Below are 16,330 nucleotides of genomic sequence, written 5' to 3'. Positions count from 1 at the left end.
CCCACCCGCCATCTTTAACAGTGGAATAGTTCACAAGGTCACTGCTTCAATGATCATCTTTGGACTTGCATGGTACCACCCCGCTAGGAAGCACCAGGGCACAGCAATTGTCTCAGGTTGCCTGCCAACGACTGAAGGCCAAATGCAAAAAAGATATCAATAGTGGTATGTGTATTAGGAACGGGGTCAGTCAAGGTACAACACTGCACATGTTCCACTTGGTTCATGATGGGGGAAGTCCCACTGCAAACAGAAACGGCAAAGACTTTACAGGGTTGTTTTTTCTAAATTCAAGCTGGGATTGTGGTGCACAAGATGCAACTTCCAGAAAATCAGACCAGCTCACTGAGGAACATCAAATGGGGCCAAGTGGAGTCTTGTTATTCAGAACTTGGAATCAATGTCCGGGATGAGCATGGCTCAGAACCTCATCAAGGTGTAAGAACCTCAACAAAGCATCAAATCCCTCCCCAGCTGCCACCTTCATGCCTGTGCATCTTGCTTCCAGAACTGGGAACCTAACCACGAACCCCAGCCAAACCCACAATCCCATACACAGCGACTGGACATGTGATGAGCGGGCAAAGGAAATTGTGCCAACAGGGGCTGCTGCAGGCCAGGAATGGTGGAAGCATCATTTCCACATTATACCTAAACCCTGGTGGCAACAACGGTTTCACCCATGTGTCAAAGAGACAGTTAGGACTGTCACTGCTGACCCCCACTGGCAATTCACCTTATGCAGCTTAGGCAGAGATACCGTGGAGGGAGCCCAATTGTCTTGCTCCATGTTTTACTCCTCACCCGTAAAGAAACATCCGTTAAAGAATTGGAGAAACCTGGAGAAGCACCCCTGGGTCTGAGACCCTCAGCAGAGACTTTGAGCCGGTGAGGCGGATTGTTAGAATAGAGCTTGATGATTTTTCATAGCACTTGGACCATCCACTTCCCATCTCAGGTGGATGCTGTGCTGGGCGACTGTACTGGACTGGGGATTCTGAGGTAATATTAAGTATAACTCTCTTGCGCTCCTCCTTGTCCTGCACCTCAGCTTCATTCTTTGCTGGAGCCCAGGACAGAACTCTGTCTTTCCAGGACTTTTCAGAAATCATTTCACAGAGTGAAATCTTGGGGCTATTGTCAGTAAAGCTGTGACAAACAGATGTTAATAATTCCCAGTCAGTTTCAAGGAAAGAGTGCCATGCATCTAGTAACAGAGACTCTCTATGTCTTTGTAAGGAGGAGAGGATGGAAGATGATAAAATACAGGTTGGATCTGATGAGAAGCAGTCAAATGAAAAAGAGTCCCATTAAATTACACTATGTAATGACAGACAATTAAAAAGTGACCATTTCTTAGAGTGCTTATATTAAAATGCTGGAAGTCTAACTAATAAGATAGGTAACTTGAGTAGCATATAATAGGCAGCACAGAAACTTGGTGGAATGAGGATAATCAATGGGACACAGTAATACAGGATACAAAATATATCGGAAGGCCAGAATAGATTGTTCTGGCGGGGGAGTGGCACTATACATGAAAGAGAGCACAGAATCAAATGAAGTAAAAATTGTAAATGAACCAAACTGTACCATAGAATCCCTATGGATAGTAATTCCATGCTTGAACAATAACAAATGTAGCAGTAGGGATATACTACTGACTGCCTGACCAGAATGGTGACAGTGACTGTGAAATGCTCAGGGAGATTAGAAAGGCTATAACAATTAAAAAATCTCAATAATAGTGGGGGATTTAAACTATCCCCACATCGACTGGGTACATGTCACCTCAGGAGGGGATGAAGAGAGAAAGTTTCTTGACGTCGTAAATGACTGCTTCTTGGAACACCTAGTCCTGGAACCCACAAGAGTGAAATGCCTGCAAGCTGCATTGCAACTTATAAAAGACAACACAATAGAGTCTCAATTTAAATGTATACCCCAAACTACAAAACAGAGTAAAAGGACCTAAAAAGTGCTACCTTGGCTAAACAACAAGTAAAAGAAGAAGTTAGTGGCAAAAAGGCATCCTTTAAAAAGTGGAAGCTAAATGCTATTGAGGAAAATAGAAAGTAGCATAACTCTGGCAAATGAAGTTTAAAAATACAATTAGGAAGGCAAAAAAAAAATCGAAGAACAATTAGCCAAAGACTCAAAAAGTAAGAGCAATTTTTTTTTTAGTACATCAGAAGCCAGAAGCCTGCTAAACAACTAATGATGCCACTGTATGACTGAGTTGCTAAAGGAGAACTCAAAGACGATAAGGCTACTGCAGAGCAATGCAATGAATTCTTTGTATCAGTCCTCATGGCGGAGGATGTGAGGGAGATTCTCAAACCTGAGTCATTCTTTTTATGTGACAAATCTGAGGAACTGTCCCAGATTGAGGTGTCATTAGAAGAGGTTTTGCAACAAATGGATAAGTTAAACAGTAATAAGTCACCAGGACCAGATGGTATACTGGGATAACTACTGCTCAACAAATATACCTATAAAATGACGAGGTCTAAATGATCTGGAGAAAGGGGTAAACAGTGAGGTGGCATAGTTTGCAGATGATACAAAACTACTCAAGATAGTTAAGGCCAAAGCAGACTGCAAAGAGTTACAAAAGGATCCCACAAAACTATGTGACAGGGCAACAAAATGGCAGATGAAATTCAATGTTAAGAAATGCAAAGTAATGGACATTGGAAAACATAATCTCAAGTATACCAATAAAATGATGGGGTCTAATTTAGTTGTTACCACTCAAGAAAGAGATTTTGGAGTCATTGTGGATAGTTCTCTGAAAATGTCCACTCAATGTGCAGCCGCAGTCAAAAAAGCGAACACACAGTTTGTAATCTTTAGGAAAAGGATAGATAATAGGAGAGAAAATATGATATTGCCTCTATATAAATCCATGGTAAGCCTACCTCTTGAATACTGCAATCAGATATGATCACCCCATCTTAAAAAAAGATCTACTGGATTTGGAAAAGGTTCAGAAAAGGATAACAAAAATGGTTAGAGGTATGGAATCATAGAGTGTCAAGGTTCCTCCCCGACTCGGAATGCTAGGGTACAGATGTGGGGACCTTCATGAAAACCTCCTAAGCTTATCTCTACCAGCTTAGGTCAAAACTTCCCCAAGGTACAAAATATTCCACCTTTTGTCCTTGGATTGGCCGCTACCACCACCAAACAAATACTGGTTACTGGGGAAGAGCTGTTTGGAAACGTCTTTCCCCCCAAATACTTCCCAAAACCTTGCACCCCACTTCCTGGACAAGGTTTGGCAAAACTTGCCAATTTGCCTAGGTGACTACAGACCCAGACCTTTGGATCTTAAGAACAATGAACAATCCTCCCAACACTTGCACCCCCCCTTTCCTGGGAAATGTTGGATAAAAAGCCTCACCAATTTGCATAGGTGACCACAGACCCAAACACTTGGATCTGAGAACAATGAAAAAGCATTCAGTTTTGTACAAGAAGACTTTTAATAAAAAATAGAAGTAAATAGAAATAAAGAAATCCCCCCTGTAAAATCAGGATGGTAGATACCTTACAGGGTAATTAGATTCAAAACATAGAGAATCCCTCTAGGCAAAACCTTAAGTTACAAAAAAGATACACAGACAGAAATAGTTATTCTATTCAGCACAATTCTTTTCTCAGCCATTTAAAGAAATCATAATCTAACACATACCTAGCTAGATTACTTACTAAAAGTTCTAAGACTCCATCCCTGGTCTATCCCCGGCAAAAGCAGCATATAGACAGACACACAGACCCTTTGTTTCTCTCCCTCCTCCCAGCTTTTGAAAGTATCTTGTCTCCTCATTGGTCATTTTGGTCAGGTGCCAGCGAGGTTACCTTTAGCTTCTTAACCCTTTACAGGTGAGAGGATTTTTCCTCTGGCCAGGAGGGATTTTAAAGGGGTTTACCATTCCCTTTATATTTATGAAATAGAGTCATAGAAGATTAGGGTTGGAGGAGACCTCAGGAGGTCTTCTAGTCCAACCCCCTGCTCAAAGCAGGACCAATCCCCAACTTTGTCAAGGATTAAAAACGTCTAAGGATGGAGATTCCACCACCTCCCTAGGTAATGCATTCCAGTGCTTCACCACCCTCCTAGTGAAATAGTGTTTCCTTCTATCCAACCTAGACCTCCTCCACTGCAACTTGAGACCATTGCTTCTTGTTCTGTCATCTGCCACCACTGAGAACAGCCGAGCTCCATGTTCTTTGGAACCCACCTTCAGGTAGTTGAAGGCTGCTATCAAAGCCCCCCTCACTCTTCTCTTCTGCAGACTAAACAAGCCCAGTTCATTCAGCCTCTCCTCATAAGTCATGTGCCCCAGCCCCCTTCAGTATATCTACCTCTCCCACCAGCTTAGTCTCATCCGTAAACTTGCTGAGGTTGCAATCCATCCCTTCATCCAGATAATTAATTAAGATATTGATCAAAACCGGCCCCAGAACCGACTCCTGGGGCACTCCACTTGATACTGGCTGCCAATTAGACATCGAGCCCGACGATGTATCCAGCTTTCTATCCACTTTTTTAGTCCATTCATCTAATCCATACTTTTTTAACTTGCTAGCAAGAATACTGTGGGAGACAGTATCAAAAGCTGTTCTAAAGTCAAGGTATATCATGTCCAACAATTTCCTCATTTCCACAGAGGCAGTTATCTCATCATAGAAGGCAATCAGGTTGGCGTAGCATGACTGGCCCTTGGTGAATCCATGTTGACTGTTCCCGATCACCTTCCTCTCCTCCAAGTGCTTCAAAATGGAGTCCTTGAGGACTTGCTCCATGATTTTTCCAGGGACTGAGGTGAGGCTGACTGGTCTGTAGTTCCCCAGATTCTTCTTATTCCTCTTTTTAAAAGATGGGCACTGTATTTGCTTTTTTCCAATCATCCGGGACCTCCCCCGATCCTGAGTCCTCAAAGATAATGGCCAATGACTCTGCATTCACATAAGCAGACTCCCTCAGCAACCTCAGATGATTTAGATCCAGACCCATGGACTTGTGCCTGTACAGATTTTCTAAATAGTCCTTAACCTGTTCTTTCACTTCTGAGGGCTGCTCACCTCCTTCCCATATTGTGCTGGCCACTGCAGCAGTCTGGGAGCCGATCTTGTCTGTGAAGACCGAGCCAAAAAAAGCATTGAGTTCTTCAGCTTTTTCCACAGCTTCCTAATGAGGAGAGATTAATAAGACTAGGACTTTTCAGCTTGGAAAAGAGATGACTGAGGGGGGATACAATACAGGTCTATAAAAACATGACCGGTGTGGAGAAGGTAAATAAGGAAGTGTTAGTCACTCTTTCTAATAACACAAGAACTAGGGTTCACCAAATAAAATTTATAGGCAGCATCAAGAAAAGGAAGTATTTCTTCACACGACACACAGTGAACCACTGGAACTCAAACTAGGCCCCCCAGGCACCTGTGATGCAAGCATGGGGGAGGGACCGTAGCTCAAACAAAAGATACAGATGTAGCAGTTGTTTGATACCTTCACCACAGTGTTCTCACCCCAGCTGGGCACATCTGTCTAAAATAGCACCATACAGAAATGGCCCCAGGGCAACAGATCAGGAAACTCTGTGGCTCTTCCCTCATAAAATATGGGATACCATTTGAGATGAGCTCCAGGTCATTTTGGCCCTGGGAGTGGTGAAGGAATCACACAGTGATTGATGCCACATTGTACTAGTGGAAAGACAGGAGAGCACAACCAGTTTCTGCAAGAATTTCTGAAATATCAGTGCAGCTTTGAAATTTCATGCGTACCCAATGCATAGAGTAGATGAACGATTAGAACAGTTTGGAGCTGACATATATATATATATATATATATGCGCACACATTAGACCTCACAAAGGGATACTGGCAAATACCTTTGATGCATGACTCCTGGGAAAATAAAGTGTTTTCCATGCTCTTTGGCTTGTGTCAATTCAGGATCAGGTCATTTGGCCTTCATAGGGTGGCAGTGAATTTCAGAGACTAATGGACTGTTGCATGGGTGGTATACAGTAGTCCGCTGCTAGGATCAATTGAAAATGGTTTTTGGTCCCGTATCTTGTGGCAGCTTTCCCACACATAATGCAGATGGCAGCACATTGCACAGAGAAATGAAAGGCATCATTAATAGCTAGCCTGAACAGTCTGCAAGATTCAGTGTGCCCTGAAAAATCTGAGCCCCTGGTATCAGCAAATAATTTCTTCACTCCCGGGGGAGGCTCTCCAGCTGGAGTTCTCCAGGGTCTATTTTCTGCTCATCCCACTGCTCATGGAACTGAGGGAATTGTCTGTGAATTCTGGCCAATCTGGGAGTTTGCAGCGACTGTTCAGGGGAAGGATAAAAGTCGCTGTCCAGCACGGCAAGTGTCAGACACCTGAGATTCATACACTGATTCTCAGGGCTCTGCCTTACTGTTGCAGTAAGGAGATTTCCTCTCCCTGCTGAGTGTATTTTGGTGAGTTGCCTGTTTCTGCATTAAAGTTAGTGCTGAGGGCTCAGGAAGGGTGCCAGGGTTCAAGTCAAGAACCATCAGGGTAGGAATTCACCAGCATGGTGACTTGAACTCATTAATATTGTCAGCAAAACCAAGGGATTTACCTTTTAAAATTGGAACAAGAAATGTATAGGAAATAGTTTAGACAAATATTTGTTTTTAAGATCAGTTCCTTGTCTCTTATTGTGTCCTTCTATCTGTCTCAGTAGCTTCCTTTTTGGGGGATGTGTGATTTTTCTCTGGTTCGCTCCAGATTTCCAATTCAGTAACTTCACTGCCTTGTTAGAAAGTGCAGTCAAAACCTCTGCAGTGGGTATCTATGTTACCAGAAGGATCACAACAAGAATGGGTCGCACACTGGCCAGATTCTGGTCTTGCACTCTGCTTTCAGTGGGTTACTCCATATTAACACTGGCCTCCCTGAGGGAAAATCAGGGCCCCTGTGTTTTGTAATCCCCATCTTTCATGCCCGGTCTCAGAACGCCACATAAAATGGGGGTTTCCTTCAGATGCTTTCAGTGCCCTACAAAATAGTGCTCTCAGTAGAAGGACCCAAAGCCATGATTTTTGTAGTTTGGAGCAGAAAGTTAAACACTAAGGATGAAATCTTGGTCCCATTGAGATCAATGGCAAAACTCCCAACAAGGCCAGGATTTCACCCTAAATCCACATGTAGGGGCTTAAATATATGGCCTGATTTACTCCGACCACGAGCCTCCAGTGACTTCAACTGGAGTTGTCCTGTGACCCCTAAGGATGGGCGAGCTCGTTTGGAGCAAAGAAGAACTGACAGGAGAGTTACAGAAATCTCAGGCTCACAGGCTTAAAGCTTCAGAACAAATAGGATAACAATTTTTTTGCAAGGGGAAGGAGGGCTCTGCTCTCTCCGTGCCCCTGCATCTGTGGGTCTGGAGAAGATGAGAAGCACCAAAAGGCAGTAAAAATAAAAGCATGCTTCTGGCTTAGAGGAAACCAGGCGGTGTTTGAAATCTCACTGTGGGAGGTCCAGGAATGCACAGTGTGTGTGTTTGTGGCGGTGAGGGGAACAGCAGGACATGCAGTATCCAGATCACAGTGGCACAGAGTCCGGAAATTGAGTGAAATAGGGAATGAACATCCTGCCTAATGCACAGACCAAAGAGGTGTAATGAGGCCTCCTTGGGCAGGGGGGTGTCTCAGACTGTAACATAACCTGGACCACAATGGAGCAGATGGTTTCTAACACCATCCCTCACCAGGACCATCCCTCCTCCCATGAGCAATCCCACTGCACTCTCATGGCAACATGAGCAATTGCCAAAATGGAAAAGCAGCTTCAGGAAGTTTTGTCCAGGTTTCTAACTGGCTACAGTACATTAAAGCTTTGTGTCATTTTGAGCAAGAGTTACTGACACTGGCTCCTTTTAGTCTCCACGTCCTCTCTCCCTCACCCAGGGTCTGTTTCTCTCTCCTTCCCTGCACAGGCAGAGCTGATGCTGGGGTTTCGTTTGCCCCCAGAAAGGCAGTTCAGGCTGATCTCCTTGCTTCCCCTTTGCAGGCAGGAACCTGGTTTTGGTCCTGGGTGAGAGGTATGACTGCGGGGCAGGGCTGGAAGTTGAGGTGGTGGGGGACCTGCATGGACAAGTGGCCAGCACTGGGGATTGTGAGGCATGTGTGCGATGTACACAGGCAGATGGACAGTGCTTTGGGTTGTGGGGGTAGGAGGGAGTGAGGTGTACACAGAGAAGCGGGCAGTGCTGATGGTTATGGGGCCAGGCATGGGGTGTACAGGAATAGGTGAGCAACACTGCTGAAATTAAATTTTTCTTTTGATTGTTGGTCCTAGGCCAGCACTGGACCTTTCCTGGCCCTGACTGTGTTTGGTGGGGGTCTCAAGGTCTCTTTGCCTTGGGAAGCCACAGAACTGCAGCCTGTGTGTCACAATTTGTACTCAGTTTTTGTTTCCAATTGTTGTTGTTGTTGTTGTGTAACTTCAGGCATTTAAATAGTATAAAGTGTGACACTGCACCGCATATTCTTCACACTGATATTATTATGATATGATGATAGCATAATTATGGTACATTTTATGTGAGAGGGGTCATGTAAGATGGCACATGGAGGGAGGGGTGAAACGGGTAATAAATTCATACTGGCCAGAGTTTGGACCAGGGCAGGTTGCTACATCTCTGAGGTCCTAAGTGAGGGAGCTGGTGGTTATTTTGACTGTAGCCTCTCTATGGTTGGTTTCAGAGTAACAGCCGTGTTAGTCTGTATTCGCAAAAAGAAAAGGAGTACTTGTGGCACCTTAGGGTATGTCTACACTACGAAATTAGGTCAAATTTATAGAAGTCGGTTTTTTAGAAATCGGTTTTATATATTCGAGTGTGTGTGTCCCCACAGAAAATGCTCTAAGTGCATTAAGTGCATTAACTCGGCAGAGTGCTTCCACAGTACCGAGGCAAGCGTCGACTTCCAGAGCGTTGCACTGTGGGTAGCTATCCCACAGTTCCCGCAGTCTCCGCTGCCCACTGGAATTCTGGGTTGAGATCCCAATGCCTGATGGGGGTAAAACATTGTCGCGGGTGGTTCTGGGTACATATCGTCAGGCCCCCGTTCCCTCCCTCCCCCCGTGAAAGCAAGGGCAGACAATCATTTCGCGCCTTTTTTCCTGAGTTACCTGTGCAGACGCCATACCACGGCAAGCATGGAGCCCGCTCAGGTAACCGTCACCCTATGTCTCCTGGGTGCTGGCAGACGCGGTACGGCATTGCTACACAGTAGCAGCAACCCCTTGCCTTGTGGCAGCAGACGGTACAGTACGACTGGTAGCCGTCATCGTCATGTCTGAGGTGCTCCTGGTCGCCTCTGTGAGGTCGATCAGGAGCGCCTGGGCAGACATGGGCGCAGGGACTAAATTTGGAGTGACTTGAGCAGGTCATTCTCTTTAGTCCTGCAGTCAGTCCTATTGAACCGTCTTATGGTGAGCGGGCAGGCGATACGGACTGATAGCAGTCGTACTGTACCATCTTCTGCCAGGCAGGCAAGAGATGAGGATTGCTAGCAGTCGTATTGTACCATCTTATGCCAGGCAGGCAAGAGATGAAGATGGCTAGCAGTCATACTGTACCATCTTCTGCCGAGCAGCCATGAGATGTGGATGGCATGCAGTCCTTCTGCACCGTCTGCTGCCAGCCAAAGATGTAAAAGATAGATGGAGTGGGTCAGAACAAGAAATAGACCAGATTTGTTTTGTACTCATTTGCCTCCTCCCCTGTCTAGATCACACTGCAGTCACTCACAGAGAAGGTGCAGCGAGGTAAATCTAGCCATGTATCAATCAGAGGCCAGGCTAACCTCCTTGTTCCAATAACAACGATAACTTAGGTGCACCATTTCTTATTGGAACCCTCCGTGCAGTCCTGCCTGAAATACTCCTTGATGTACAGGCACACCCTTTGTTGATTTTAGCTCCCTGAAGCCAACCCTGTAAGCCGTGTCGTCAGTCGCCCCTCCCTCCGTCAGAGCAACGACAGACAATCGTTCCGCGCCTTTTTTTTGTGCGGACGCCATACCAAGGCAAGCATGGAGGCCGCTGAGCTCATTTTGGCAATTAGGAGCACATTAACCACCACACGCATTATCCAGCAGTATATGCAGCACCAGAACATGGCAACACGATACCGGGCGAGGAGGCGACGTCAGCGCGGTCCCGTGAGTGATCAGGACATGGACACAGATTTCTCTGAAAGCATGGGCCCTGCCAATGCATGCATCATGGTGCTAATGGGGCAGGTTCATGCTGTGGAACGCCGATTCTGGGCTCGGGAAACAAGCACAGACTGGTGGGACCGCATAGTGTTGCAGGTCTGAGACGATTCCCAGTGGCTGCGAAACTTTCGCATGCGTAGGGGCAGTTTCATGGAACTTTGTGACTTGCTTTCCCCTGCCCTGAAGTGCATGAATACCAAGATGAGAGCAGCCCTCACAGTTGAGAAGCGAGTGGCGATAGCCCTGTGGAAGCTTGCAACGCCAGACAGCTACCGGTCAGTTGGGAATCAATTTGGAGTGGGCAAATCTACTGTGGGGGCTGCTGTGATGCAAGTAGCTCACGCAATCAAAGATCTGCTGATATCAAGGGTAGTGACCCTGGGAAATGTGCAGGTCATAGTGGATGGCTTTGCTGCAATGGGATTCCCTAACTGTGGTGGGGCTATAGACGGAACCCATATCCCTATCTTGGCACCGGAGCACCAAGCCGCCGAGTACATAAACCACACGGGGTACTTTTCAATGGTGCTGCAAGTTCTGGTGGATCACAAGGGATGTTTCACCAACATCAACGTGGGATGGCCGGGAAAGGTGCATGATGCTCGCATCTTCAGGAACTCCGGTCTGTTTCAAAAGCTGCAGGAAGGGACTTTATTCCCAGACCAGAAAATAACTGTTGGGGATGTTGAAATGCCTATATGTATCCTTGGGGACCCAGCCTACCCCTTAATGCCATGGCTCATGAAGCCGTACACAGGCAGCCTGGACAGTAGTCAGGAGCTGTTCAACTACAGGCTGAGCAAGTGCAGAATGGTGGTAGAATGTGCATTTGGACGTTTAAAGGCGCGCTGGCGCAGTTTACTGACTCGCTTAGACCTCAGCTAAACCAATATTCCCACTGTTATTACTGCTTGCTGTGTGCTCCACAATATCTGTGAGAGTAAGGGGGAGACGTTTATGGCAGGATGGGAGGTTGAGGCAAATTGCCTAGCTGCTGGTTACACGCAGCCAGACACCAGGGCGGTTAGAAGAGCACAGGAGGGCGCGGTACGCATCAGAGAAGCTTTGAAAACCAGTTTCATGACTGGCCAGGCTACGGTGTGAAAGTTCTGTTTGTTTCTCCTTGATGAACCCCCCCGTCCCTTGGTTCACTCTACTTCCCTGTAAGCTAACCACCCTCCCCTCCTCCCTTTAATCATTGCTTGCAGAGGCAATAAAGTCATTGCTGCTTCACAGTCATGCATTCGTTATTCATTCATCACACAAATAGGGAGATGACTACCAAGGTAGCCCAGGAGGGGTGGTGGAGGAGGGAAGGAAAATGCCACACAGCACTTTAAGCACAGCACTTTAAAAGTTTACAACTTTAAAAATTATTGAATGACATCCTTCTTTTTTGGGGGCAATCCTCTGTGGTGGAGTGGCTGGTTGGCCGGAGGCCCCCCCACCGCGTTCTTGGGCGTCTGGGTGTGGAGGCTATGGAACTTGGGGAGGAGGGCGGTTGGTTACAGAGGGGCAGCAGTGGCAGTCTGTGCTCCAGCTGCCTTTGCTGCAGCTCAACCATACACTGGAGCATACTGGTTTGGTCCTGCAGCAGCCTCAGCATTGAATCCTGCCTCCTCTCATCACGCTGCCGCCACATTTGAGCTTCAGCCCTGTCTTCAGCCCGCCACTTACTCTCTTCAGCCCGCCACTTACTCTCTTCAGCCCTCCACCTCTCCTCCCGGTCATTTTGTGCTTTCCTGCACTCTGACATTATTTGCCTCCACGCATTCGTCTGTGCTCTGTCAGTGTGGGAGGACAGCATGAGCTCGGAGAACATTTCATCGCGAGTGCGTTTTTTTTTCTTTCTAAGCTTCACTAGCCTCTGGGAAGGAGAAGATCCTGTGATCATTGAAACACATGCAGCTGGTGGAGAAAAAAAAAGGGACAGCGGTATTTAAAAATACACATTTTATAAAACAGTCACTACACTCTTTCAGGGTAAACCTTGCTGTTAACATTACCTACATAGCACATGTGCTTTCGTTACAAGGTCACATTTTGCCTCCTCCCACCGCGTGACTACCCCCTCAACCCTCCCCCCTCCCTGTGGCTAACAGCGGGGATCATTTCTGTTTAGCCACAGGCAAACAGCCCAGCAGGAATGGGCTCCTCTGAGTGTCCCCAGAAGAAAAGCACTCTATTTCAACCAGGTGACCATGAATTATATCTCACTCTCCTGAGGATAACACAGAGAGATAAAGAACGGATTTTGGTTGAATGCCAGCAAACATACACTGCAATGCTTTGTTCTACAGTGATTCCCGAGTACGTGTTACTGGCCTGGAGTGGTAAAGTGTCCTACCATGAAGGACGAAATAAGGCTGCCCTCCCCAGAAACCTTTTGCAAAGGCTTTAGGACTACATCTAGGAGAACCGCAAATTCCAGGGCAAAGTAATCCTTTCACATGCTTGCTTTTAAACCATGTATAGCATTTTAAAAGGTACACTCACCAGAGGTCCCTTCTCCGCCTGCTGGGTCCAGGAGGCAGCCTTGGGTGGGTTCGGGGGGTACTGGCTCCAGGTCTAGGGTGAGAAACAGTTCCTGGCTGTCGGGAAAACCGGTTTCTCCGCTTGCTTGCTGTGAGCTATCTACAACCTCCTCCTCATCATCATCTTCTTTGTCCCCAAAACCTACTTCCGTATTGCCTCCATCTCCATTGAAGGAGTCAAACAACATGGCTGGGGTAGTGGTGGCTGAACCCCCTAAAATGGCATGCAGCTCATCATCGAAGCGGCATGTTTGGGGCTCTGACCCAGAGCGGCTGTTCGCCTCTCTGGTTTTCTGGTAGGCTTGCCTCAGCTCCTTCAGTTTCACGTGGCACTGCTTCGGGTCCCTGTTATGGCCTCTGTCCTTCATGCCCTGGGAGATTTTGACAAAGGTTTTGGCATTTCGAAAACTGGAACGGAGTTCTGATAGCACGGATTCCTCTCCCCAAACAGCGATCAGATCCCGTACCTCCCGTTCGGTCCATGCTGGAGCTCTTTTGCGATTCTGGGACTCCATCATGGTCACCTGTGCTGATGAGCTCTGCATGGTCACCTGCAGCTTGCCACGCTGGCCAAACAGGAAATGAGATTCAAAAGTTCGCGGTTCTTTTCCTGTCTACCTGGCCAGTGCATCTGAGTTGAGAGTGCTGTCCAGAGCGGTCAGAATGGAGCACTCTGGGATAGCTCCCGGAGGCCAATACCATCGAATTGTGTCCACAGTACCCCAAATTCGAGCCGGCAACGTCGATTTAAGCGCTAATCCACTTGTCAGGGGTGGAGTAAGGAAATCGATTTTAAGAGCCCTTTAAGTCGAAATAAAGGGCTTCATTGTGTGGACGGGTGCAGGTTTAAATCGATTTAACGCTGCTAAATTCGACCTAAAGTCCTAGTGTAGATCAGGGCTTAGAGACTAACCAATTTATTTGAGCATAAGCTTTCGTGAGCTACAGCTCACTTCATCGGATGCATACCGTGGAAACTTCAGCAGACTTTATATATACACAGAGAGTATGAAACAATACCTCCTCCCACCCCACTGTCCTGCTGGTAATAGCTTATCTAAAGTGATCATCAGGTGGGCCATTTCCAGCACAAATCCAGGTTTTCTCACATCCCCCCTACCCCCATACACACACAAACTAGAGTGAGTTTGTGTGTGTATGGGGGTGGGGGGGGTGTGAGAAAACCTGGATTTGTGCAGGAAATAGCCCAACTTGATTGTCATGCACATTGTGTAAAGAGTTGTCACTTTGGATGGGCTATCACCAGCAGGAGAGTGAATTTGTGTGGGGGGGTGGAGGGTGAGAAAACCTGGATTTGTGCTGGAAATGGCCCACCTGATGATCACTTTAGATAAGCTATTACCAGCAGGACAGTGGGTGGGAGGAGGTATTGTTTCATATTCTCTGTGTATATATAAAGTCTGCTGCAGTTTCCACGATATGCATCCGATGAAGTGAGCTGTAGCTCACGAAAGCTTATGCTCAAATAAATTGGTTAGTCTCTAAGGTGCCACAAGTACTCCTTTTCTTTTCTCTATGGTTGGTTCATGCAATGGCTGATCAGACAGCCTGCATGTGTGAATGCTGGTGGAGGTGTATAATGAGGAGTGGGTCTGCAGCTTGTCCCAGCAGCACACTGAGAGAGGGAGCCCACGCTGTTGAGTCCGAAGCCTCAGTGTAACTCCAGTTCCAGCTGGCAACCCGGGGGAGACCAGTCACACTTTGCTCCTCAGCTGCTTCAATCTCCCATCATTCTATGAGTCCCTGTCCGTACTCTTCGTCCCCTTCCAGGCTGCCCAATTCCAACAGCATCCTGCTTGCCAGTGTCTTCTCCATGCTCTCCAGTCATCCGTGGATCCTGCAACCTCTGAGCCACCCCACGCTTTCAAAAACTCTTTCACTGCAGGGGGTGAGGTGCCTCCCATTACACCGGCATGCTTGGTTTGGGGGTAATTAGAGACTGTGTCTCACTGGTGAGAAATCTCACTAGGGGCAAATGCCAAGGCAGGCACCTGTGAGGCTTCTCTGGTTATACCCATACACACCACATGGTGCTTCAAGGACAGCTACACAGGAACAACTTACAAGCTAAGTTTGCACATTATATAACGAGAGTGGACAACTGTGGGACATGTGAGGGCCTAGATCAATACAGCTGTCACATGCAGGAACCACTGAAGCTGACTGAAACAGAGAGCCACTGGGACACAGACATTAAATGGAGGATTATCTGGGACCATTTGCTAGCCAGATCTGTTTGTCATTAATGGTGAGAGTTGTACATTCATTCCTCAATGCAGAGATTTCAGGGCTGAAGTCATTATTTTTTTCACCTAAAATGTTCATCCATGCAGTGTCTCGCGGAATCCTTCAGCCTCATGAAATATATATCTAGTGTAACATTTCCGAGGTGCCACAGTCACTTGAGAATTTCTCCCTTTCAGGCTAAATTCACATTGTCATGAATAGAAAAAATGCCTCCAGTAAACTCACGTACAAGCTTGGAGGCAAAATGAGGACTCCCCGGGACATGTTCATAGATTCCAAGGCCAGAAGGGTCTGTAGTGATCATCTGGTCTGAATAACACAGGCCTAAGAATTTCCCCCAAAATATTTCGACACAAGATCCATTAGAGAAACATCCAACAATGATTTAAAAATTCTCAGTGATGAAGGATCTGCCAAGATCCTTGGTAAATTTTTCCAGTAGTTAATTATTATTGTTAAAAAATGTAAACCTTATTCCCAATCAGAATTTCTTTAACTTCATCTTCCAGCCATTGTATCCTGTTACACCTCCGTGTGCTAGGCTGAAAGGACTATTATTAAGTATCGGTTCCCCATGTAGGTACTTACAGACTGTTTTCAAGTCACCCCTGACCTATCTTTATTAAACTAAATAGACTGAGATCTTTAAGTCTATCACTATAAGGCAGGTTTTCTAATCTTTTAATAATTCTTGTGATTTTTCTCTGAACTGTCTTCAGTGTATCAACATCCATCTTTAATTATGGACATCAGAACTGGAGACAGGATTCCAGCAGCAGTCGCACCAGTGCCAAATAGAAAGGTAAAATAACTTCTCTACCTCTCCTTGAGATTCCTCTGGCTATCATCCAGGGTCACACTGGGAGATCATGTTTAGCTAATTATCCCTGCACACCCCCATATCTTGTTCAGATACATTAAACTTCCCACAATAGTCCTCCATCCTGTAAACATCGCCCACAATCTTTGTTCCTATATATAGATATCTACATGGCTATATTAGAACACATCTTGTTTGCTTCGTCCCAGTTTACCAAACAATCCAGATTGCTCTGAATAAGTGACCTGTCCTTTTCATTATTTACAATCCCCCAATCGTAGTGTCATTTGAAAACTTCATCAATATTCAGGCATGAGAAGGGTGAGCAGCTGAATTGCTGACACCTGTCTCTGCTTACACTTGTCAGTTAACACCTGCAACTTATCTGTTAGACAAAGCTGGATGCCTGCAAGACAGTGTCTCACCAAAAGAAA

This window comes from Lepidochelys kempii, chromosome 1 (genome assembly GCF_965140285.1).
Source record: "Lepidochelys kempii isolate rLepKem1 chromosome 1, rLepKem1.hap1, whole genome shotgun sequence".
Taxonomy (NCBI): Eukaryota; Metazoa; Chordata; order Testudines; family Cheloniidae; genus Lepidochelys; species Lepidochelys kempii.
Note: the sequence above shows the minus strand (reverse complement) of the source record.